The following is a 10,025-nucleotide window of genomic DNA, read 5'->3' as shown; positions in this document are numbered from 1 at the left end:
AGTATAAACAGATCAATAAATTACATCATGTCACATGCTCAACAAGTTCTAACATGCAGCCCCTTGTTCAAAGTAAGAATCCAACTCCTTACCACAGCCTATAAACACTCTTTCCATCCTTACCCACTTTAGCTACAGTCCCCTGAACACACCTGAAATTCTTTTCCCAGAAATTCTTGCGTTAGACTCAGGACCCTGACTGTGGCCACCTTCTCAGAGACGCCTTCCTGGCCACCCTTTGACCCAGCACCCACCTGGCACCACCCCAACCTCTTACCTTGACCAATTTTTTCCGTAACACTTTTTCCTGCCTAACATGGAACAACAGACTGGTTCCAAATAGGAAAAGGAGTACATCAAGGCTGTATATTGTCACCCTGCTTATTTAACTTATATGCAGAGTACATCATGAGAAATGCTGGGCTGGAAGAAGCACAAGCTGGAATCAAGATTGCCAGGAGAAATATCAATAACCTCAGATATGCAGATGACACCACCCTTATGGCAGAAAGTGAAGAGGAACTAAAAAGCCTCTTGATGAAAGAGAGAGGAGAGTGAAAAAGTTGGTTTAAAAGCTCAACATTCAGAAAAATAAGATCATGGAATCTGGTCCCATCACTTCATGGCAAATAGATGGGGAAACAGTGGAAACAGTGGCAGACTTTATTTTGGGGGGCTCCAAAATCACTGCAGATGGTGACTGCAGCCATGAAATTAAAAGACGCTTACTCCTTGGAAGGAAAGTTATGACCAACCTAGAGAGCATATTGAAAAGCAGAGACATTACTTGCCAACAAGTGTCCATCTAGTCAACGCTATGGTTTTTCCAGTGGTCACGTATGGATGTGAGAGTTGGACTGTGAAGAAGGCTGAGCACCAAAGAATTGATGCTTTTGAACTGCAGTGTTGGAGAAGACTCTTGAGAGTCCCTTGGACTGCAAGGAGATCCAACCAGTCCATTCTGAAGGAGATCAGTCCTGGGTGTTCATTGGAAGGACTGATGCTAAAGCTGAAACTCCAGTACTTTGGCCGCCTCATGTGAAGAGTTGACTCACTGGAAAAGACTCTGATGCTGGAAGGGATTGGGGGCAGGAGGAGAAGGGGACGACAGAGGATGGGATGGCTGGATGGCATCACCAACTAGATGGACGTGAGTTTGAGTGAACTCCAGGACTTGGTGATGGACAGGGAGGCCTGGCATGCTGCAATTCATGGGATCGCAAAGAGTTGGACACAACTGAGTGACTGAACTGAACTGAACATATTATATGTACTTCCTGTTAGTCTCTCTCTGGAATTTTGGTTTAGCTCTCTTTGAATGCAGCACCTTTTTGTCTTGTTCACTGCTTTTTTTCCCAGGGAAAAGGTACTGGGCTTTTAAGGGCTGCTCAATAAATACTAACAACCTTAGTTCAAAAATATTCAGAAAAGATGTCATACTTCAAAGATTCATTTGTTTTCATTCAATAATTACTTACTAAACACCTGACACAAAGAAGGCACTGAATTACAGGAGGTGCAATATAAGACATCTGATTGTTGAGAAATACCGTCTCTTGCCCTTAAAACTCATAAAATCCCCGTAAGAATGTATGCACAATATTTTAAGAGGCTTTACGAAAAGAAAAGTGTGAATATGACAATCATGGCTGCACACAGCTGCACACTGTTAAAAACTATGGAATAACAAAAGTATGGTGATGCATTCATCTCTAGGCACTTCATTTACTACCCTGCCTCCAAACAGAAGACTGACTGTTCAATTCTTAAACCTACTGAACATGTTTCTGCATAGTAGGAGCCTTTCCTTGTGGAAATCCCCTGCATTCCAAACGCGTTTATTTTGCTTTGTCCTCAAATGACAATGGAGACCACCCAATTACTCTTATTCCTCAATGTGCACTATTTCAAGGTGTTCCTGGCTTTGATCTTTAATTTACAGCTGAGTTGGTGTTTTGCCCAGAAGACTCATGACTAATTTCATGATGTCCACGTCCATTCTCCCCATTCCTATACCACATGCCCCTGGGGTGAGAGGGGGGATGCAATGATCATTGCCTCTTCTGCACAAAATTTGGAGTCAAGAAAAATAACCCACCATAAGCATATGGGGCCCCTATCAAACCACAGAAGTAAATTCAGCCTCCTTTGGTATCTAACCAATTACTCTCTTTCCAGCTCCTTTTCCCTCACAGATGCTGTTACTCTGGAAAGGAAAAATGAGAGAGAGATTTAAGCAGATTATCACTGGAAGATGATTATTTAAGAATATAGGAGAGTAACTTGTCAATCTTAAGTGACTTAACTCTCCCAACACAGGTCTGCCTGTAATGTTGCTGATGTCTTTATGTGAGAAAGATGTATGAGCTTCAGGCAGAGACTATTTGGGTGCAGTCTCCCTGTGCATTTACAACCTATGGTCTCACTGAATGTTTGCTCTCTTCTTGAAGAAAATTTGGTTCTATTTCTTAACAATTGACAAGCATATGAATGTTTCCCTCTGATGTCTCCTCCATTGCTTTGAACTACAGCCAAGCACATTCCATGCCAAATTCTGCTAATTTATTTCTTCTCCTTACAGGAACTTTCCAAATAAATGTACTAATATAATTGAAAGGTACTAATATAATTAAAGTGAAAAACTCATTTCAATAGATTTTATTTTACCCTGAAACATACCTACATAACCAGTTTGAGAATTTAAAGTTTATTCAGATAAAAGATGTAATGAGACCTTGATAATTTATATTAGCCCATGAGATTATAAGGATAACTTGGCTGCTTTCAATATTCTGTTGTAGGCAAACTTTAGCCACTAAGTAATAACCTTAATAGACTAACTGCAACAAACTGAATCAAACCCTCCAGACTGCAGTGTCCATTATAGTTCTAAACTTAAGCTATGAACAATATTTAGTGTTTCTCTTATCTTAAAGTGAATTGTATCAGGGAGGTTTGGAAACCACTGTTTGAAAAGAGAATTCTTGCCCCTACAAAGATATTTAACTTATATGCAGAGTACATCATGAGAAACGCTGGGCTGGAGAAAGCACAAGCTGGCATCAAGGTTGCCAGGAGAAATATCAATAACCTCAGATATGCAGATGACACCACCCTTATGGCAGAAAGTGAAGAACTAAAGAGCCTCTTGATGAAAGTGAAAAAGGAGAGTGAAAAAGTTGGCTTAAAACTCAACATTCAGAAAATGAAGATCATGGCATCCGGTCCCATCTCTTCATGGCAAATAGATGGAGAAACAGTAAGGGACTTTATTTTGCGGGGCTCCAAAATCACTGCACATGGTTATTGCAGCCATGAAATTAAAAGACACCTGCTCCTTGGGAGAAAAGTTATGACCAACCTAGACAGTATATTAAAAAAACAGAGACATTACTTTGCCAACAAAAGTCCATCTAGTCCAAAGCTTTGGTTTTTCCAGTAGTCATGTATGGATATGAGAGATGCACTATAAAGAAAGCTGAGCACAGAAGAATTGATGCTTTTGAACTGTGGTGTTGGAGAAGACTCGAGAGTCCCTTGGACTGCAAGGAGATCAAAGCAGTCCATCCTAAAGGAAATCAGTCCTGAATATTCATTGGAAGGACTAATGCTGAAGCTGAAATGCCAATACTTTGGTCACCTGATGCGAAGAACTAACTCATTTGAAAAAGACTCTGATGCTGGTGAAGACTGAAGGTGAGGGGAGAAGGGGACGGCAGAGGATGAGATGGTTGGATAGCATCACCAACTCAATGGACATGAGTTTGAGTAAACCCCAGGAGTTGGTGATGGACAGGGAGGCCTGGTGTGCTGCAGTCCATGGGGCCTCAAAGAGTCAGACACAACTGAGTGAATGAACTGAACTGAACTGACAAAGATATTAATAATAGAGTGATCAGGAGAAACTTATTTAAATGAGAACACACGAAGAACTGTTTAGAAGAATGGCTTAACTTACAAGTTAGGTTACTTCTGCACCCCTTCGTTTCTTGAATGATCTTTAACCATTGTTTCTGTCAAAGTCAAACCGCCAGAGTTTTCTCATGAAAACCCACAATTTCATTTACCTGTGCTTCATCTAAGTGTGTTTCTCTAGCCCCCTCCTCTGGGCTGGGATCTGTAATCTCCTACTTGCCTGGCCTCCATGTGGTCTTCACTGAGCATCAGCACTTCAGAAGCAGTACTTACCTCCCCTGGGCTAGTTTTAACTCTGCACATTGGGCCTCAACAGCACAAACCAGGCTACAGCTTCAAAGTGGACCCTTTGTGCTGGTGTGGTACATTTTCTGGGCCAAGTCTCTCTGCCTCCCATCTCCTAACAACCTGCCCACCTGAGCCTGGTGACTCAGGGTGGGGGCCAAAAGCCCCTACTCCCCTTGGCTGAGTATGTGAGGCTGGCCTGTGGACTTCACTGCTAGCTGATAAAACGGACCCTGCTTCTGCACCACAAACTTTGCTCTCCTTACTGCCACACAGAGTATGCAGGTCCTCGGGGACACAGAAGGCTCTCTCTCCTGTCTCAGGTCTAAGCCACATTCGCCAACAGAGTTTACCAGATGCTCTACATTCGGGGGATGTATTGAAATCCACCCACCCAGCAACAGGGTGACACCTTGCTCCATTTTGCTGGTGATCCTTATATGAATTTTCCATCAGTCAGAACCTTGGAAGAGAAGAAAAATGGGTTGCATCAAAGCCCATGTTGACCCCTAATACATTTGTGATGGCATGACCCAGATTAAATGTGTCAGACACCAAGGGATGAGATATGAAACCAAAGCACGCATGGTGAGATTGAGGCTCTTACTGCAAACCATGGCAGCCGAGTAGCTACATGAACTCAAGCAACTGGCCTCGACCAAGATACCAGGTCCTAGCAGCTTTTACTTAATACCAAGCACAGCTTTAGCTAGAATTCTTGGGTGCCAAACAACAACTGAAATTAGAAAAAAGAGAAACAAACCAAAAACAACCATTTTAAGATCAAGGGTAGCTTTACTTTGGACCACACAATGAGCAGGCAAAACTCTGGCCGTGATCAAAGATGTTGATGACAGAGAAGCTCTCACAATGGCCTTAGATCTGAAAGGCAACATTGCTTCCCAGAGACTTTTCAGTCCTGGTGGAGAAGGCAAACAGTTGCAAGAATGAGAAAGGATCATTCCAAATCAGGCCTTCTTCAAGCATGGGTGAGACACAAATGGCTAAGCCAAGCAGACCTCCAGGGTGGGAGCTTCTGGATTATACACACGGCTCCTTTTTCACAGGCTATGCCAGGGATGAGAAACAAAGGCTGTCAGAGTGGAGAGTAACAGGGGCATCAGCAGAGTGCCTATCTCAGAGCTCCCCAGATGGAATCAGTATTTCCCACCTCAGGGAATGGCAGGACCACTCACCCAAGTCAAAAACCTGGCTATCATTTGCTCTCCATCACAACCCACATCTAAGTGTATCCCATTCAGAGCTCTGTTAATGCTTGAGAGCAGGTGCTACTCTCTCACCTGAAAAAAATGCAAGAGCCCCAGTAACTGGTCTCCCTGCCCCTGGTATGTTAACAGAATATCCTTCCACAAGCATCAGTCATGGCACTACCATGGCTTAAAATCTCAATGGCTTTCCATGGCCTCTGACATAAAACCCAAAACACCTTCATACCACCTCTCTAGCAGTATCTTGCCTTGAATTCTGTTTTTAGCTGAATCTCGACTGGTCTTCAAATGCCAAGTGATGCACCATTTTCTCCAGCTTTCCCTGACATGCCCTCCCCAGCTTGTGAGCTTCCTCTATGCTCCCATCATCCTTTCTTAAATCTGAGGCTGCAATCACACAGCAATGATGCTGGATTCCATGTCTATCTTCTTCACCAGGAAAAAGTTCCTGAGGTACAGGGCGTCCATCTCTGGATTCATGATACCAAATGACTGCAGCCATGAAATTAAAAAGACGCTTGTTCCTTGGGGAAAAAAAGCTATGACAAACATAGACAGTGTATGAAAAAGCAGAGATATCACTTTGCCAACAAAAGTTCATATAGTCGAAGCTATGGTTTTTCCAGCAGTCATGTACAAATGAAGAAGTAGGACCATAAAGGACGCTGAGCACTGAAAAACTGATGCTTTCAAACTGTGGTGTTGGAGAAGATTCTTAAAGAGTCCCTTGGACAGCAAGGAGACCAAACCAGTCATTCCTAAAGGAAACCAACCCTGAATATTCATTGGAAGGACTGATGGTGAAGCTGAAGCTCCAACACTTTAGCCACCTGGTGTGAAGAGCTGACTCACTGGAAAAGACCCTCATGCTGGGAAACACTGAAGGCAGGAGGAGAAGGGGTCAACAGAGGATGAGATGGCTGGATGGCATCACTGACTCAATGGACATGTTGCTGCTGCTGCTGCAGTCACTTCAGTTGTGTCCGACTGTGCGAACCCATGGACAGCAGCCCACCAGGCTCCTCTGTCCCTGGGATTCTCCAGGCAAGAATACTGGAGTGGTTGCCATTTCCCTCTCCAATGAATGCATGCATGCTAAGTTGCTTCAGTCGTGTCCGACTCTGTGCAACCCCATAGATGGCAGCCCACTAGGCTCCCCTGTCCATAGGATTCTCTAGGCAAGAATAGTGGAGTGGGTTGCCATTTCCTTCTCCGCAATGGACATGAGTCTGACCAAACTCAGGGAAATGGTGAAAGATGGGGGAGACTGGTGTGCTGCAGTCCTTGGGGTCACAAAGAATTGGACACAAGTTAGCAACAGAACAACAATGATGGCTAGCACTTGGGAGGCTCCAGACAGGATATATGCTGCAGACCCAAAGAAGAGCAGAATAGAGCTCCTGCCCCTGAAAAGTACAGTCTGGTCTGGGAGACAGTCACACAAATGAACTAAAATACAATGGTAAGTTGTATGACAGATGTATCATTAAAATTCTGTATCGACAGCTTCCAACTCTATAGTTTCATCATTTTATACACAGCCCTCGTCACGTTGCAAAATTTTTGACAGTCTCCTAGAAACAGTGAGGCTGAGATAAGGGCTGAGAAAGGGGAGGGGCAGGGGAGCAGAGGGGTTAAGGACTGTGTTCTATTCACGTTTGAATCCTCTGTGCCTCACACAGAATCTGGCAGATCAAAGGTGCTATGTATATTGGATATATGGAGTAAATAATCATGCCCTTCCTAAGGGGTGGGAGGTAACCATGAAAAGCTAAAAGTAGGACATCAGTTCAGTCGCTCAGTCGTGTCCGACTCTTTGCGACCCCATGAATCGCAGCACGCCAGGCCTCCCTGTCCATCACCAACTCCCGGAGTTCACTCACACTCACATCCATTGAGTCAGTGATGCCATCCAGCCATCTCATCCTCTGTTGTCCCCTTCTCCTCCTGCCCCCAATCCCTCCCAGCATCAGAGTCTTTTCCAGTGAGTCAACTCTTCGCATGAGGTGGCCAAAGTACTGGAGTGTCAGCTTTAGCATCATTCCTTCAGAAGAAATCCCAGGGCTGATCTCCTTCAGAATGGACTGGTTGGATCTCCTTGCAGTCCAAGGGACTCTCAAGAGTCTTCTCCAACACCACAGTTCAAAAGCATCAATTCTTCGGCACTCAGCCTTCTTCATGGATGGACATTATTACTGAACTTGAAACTCATCTCCCAGGCCGAAAGGGAAATGAACAGCATGAGCAAAGGCATCAAGTGGCAGGGCAGTCTGGGAGAGCCCTTGACTAGCACAGTTAGTTTAGAGAAGATACCCAAAGTAAACTCAAAGCCTGAGGATATTCTGCCACTCTTCTGTCCCAAAGAGCTAGCTAGCTTCCATCTCCTTTCCACCCGTGAAATTCACTGAAGGACTCGGACTTGCTAAGGACAGCTATAAATCCTCAGAAATCACAACACTCAGAAGTGGTCACAAGAATGACACATAAAACTCAGCACTCAGGCTTCTTCATTTTTCATTCACTACAGACCAGATTAACTAGCATGCCCCCAGTTCCAACAGAACTCAAGATGAGACCACAGTGGTCATTCCCCCTGGTCTTGACTCAGATAGGGCAGAGCAATTATCTGGGGATTGGAACTTAAAATATTTTTAGTAGGGTTCAATAAAAGCTGTAGAAAACATGTCTCATAAGAAAAACAGCCCCAGTAATTTCATGCAAGGGGAATTAAAAAGTTCACAAATTACAAAATTCTATGAAATATTTTACGTAACATGGTCTACTCTCCAGCTGAATCACAATGAATTTGACTGCTCTGAACCAAACCCTTTTATGTACATGGAAGGCAAAGAATAAAGTAAAAATGAAAATACTGTAGTTTAGTTTGTATTTTAAATTTATGAAAACTTGCTCAAGGGAGCCTACACACACCACAAAAACATGCTCAGCATGTGTTATCATGTTGAATTATCATGCTCCTCTTACCACTTTTTCTCACTGGGCCTTTTCTACTGAACTCTGAGCTAGGCCCAGGCCATGCAGACCCTGAGACAAAAGCCTCTGGGTCCATCTCATGCAGGAGACAGAGCTGCACTCCCCTCCTCTCTTCTGTCTGTTCTGTAGAAGAGCCTGAGAGAGGGCTCCAGGCCCCGAGTGTCTATCGATGATGCATTGTTCTCCCCCACAGAAAGAAAAGGGGATACATCCTGCCAATGATTTTATTTCAGTCAGTTCAGTTCAGTTGCTCAGTCGTGTCTGACTCTTTGTGACCCCATGAACTGCAGCACGCCAGGCCTCCCTGTCTATCACCAACTCCTGGAGTCTACCCAAACTCATGTCCATCGAGTCAGTGATGCCATCCAACCAACTCATCCTCTGTCGTCCCCTTCTCCTCCCACCATCAATCTTTCCCAGCATCAGGGTCTTTTCAAATGAGTCCACTATTCTCATCAGGTGGCCAAAGTATTGGAGTATCAGCTTCAATATCAGACTTTCCAATGAACACCCAGGACTGATCTCCTTTAGGTTGGACTGGTTGGATCTCCTTGCAGTCCAAGGGACTCTCAAGAGTCTTCTCCAACACCACAGTTCAAAAGCATCAATTCTTCAGTGCTCAGCTTTCTTCACAGTCCAACTCTCACATCCATACATGACCAATGGAAAAACCATAGCCTTGACTAGACGGACCTTTGTTGGCAAAGTAATGTCTCTACTTCTTAGTATGCTGTTTAGGTTGGTCATAACTTTCCTTCCAAGGAGTAAGCGTCTTTTAATTTCATGGCTGCAATCACAATAAACAGTTTAAAATCTAACAAAAATTTCAAAACCACAGAAGAGTACAATAAGCACAAAATCTGTTCTGTGTTGTCTGAAACTTTAAGAAGAGAAAATGCTGATGATTATTCCTTGCATTAAATGAAGATATTTGATTTTGCAGTCTATATAATAAATAGACATTCTTTGTGTCAAGAGAACAGTGTAAAAGAAAAAATGGTGAATATGGAATTGAGGAATGCTCTAAACATGGGAGGAGATGTTCAGAGACAGAAGCAAAACAGCGGGGAAAATCCTAGTGCCAATCAAGCAGTGTAAAGTACGATGAATCGGACTTCCCTGGTGTTCCAGCGGTTAGGAATCTGCCTACCGATGCAGGGGCCATGGGTTTGATTCCTGGTCTGGGAAGATCGCACATGCCGTGGAGCAACTAAGCCTGTGGATCACAACTACTGCACCCATGTTCTCTCTGCAGCAGAAGCCACCACAGTGAGAAGAAGGCACATCACAGCTAGAGAGTAGGAGCCCCCACTTGCCACAACTAGAGAAAGCCGGAAGATCATGGAAGACCTAGCACAGCCTAAAATAAATGTAAAAAGTTACAATGAACCTCTGGGAACATGGAAATTGTTCAAAGTCCACCATGATGAAGAGCTGACCAGGCTACAACGTCTTCTATATCAAAATTCAGAGGTACCTATGTGGGAAACATTCCGTTAACATGTAAAGCCTGGTTATATAGTCAGTAAGCAAAAGGACTTGACAAAAATTACTTGATAGTGGTATCTGCAAAAAAGAAAATGTTAGTTCAATTGATATTTA

The sequence above is a fragment of the Oryx dammah genome, unplaced genomic scaffold (genome assembly GCF_014754425.2).
Source record: "Oryx dammah isolate SB20612 unplaced genomic scaffold, SCBI_Odam_1.1 HiC_scaffold_1, whole genome shotgun sequence".
Lineage (NCBI taxonomy): Eukaryota > Metazoa > Chordata > Mammalia > Artiodactyla > Bovidae > Oryx > Oryx dammah.
This window is presented reverse-complemented; position numbering follows the sequence as displayed.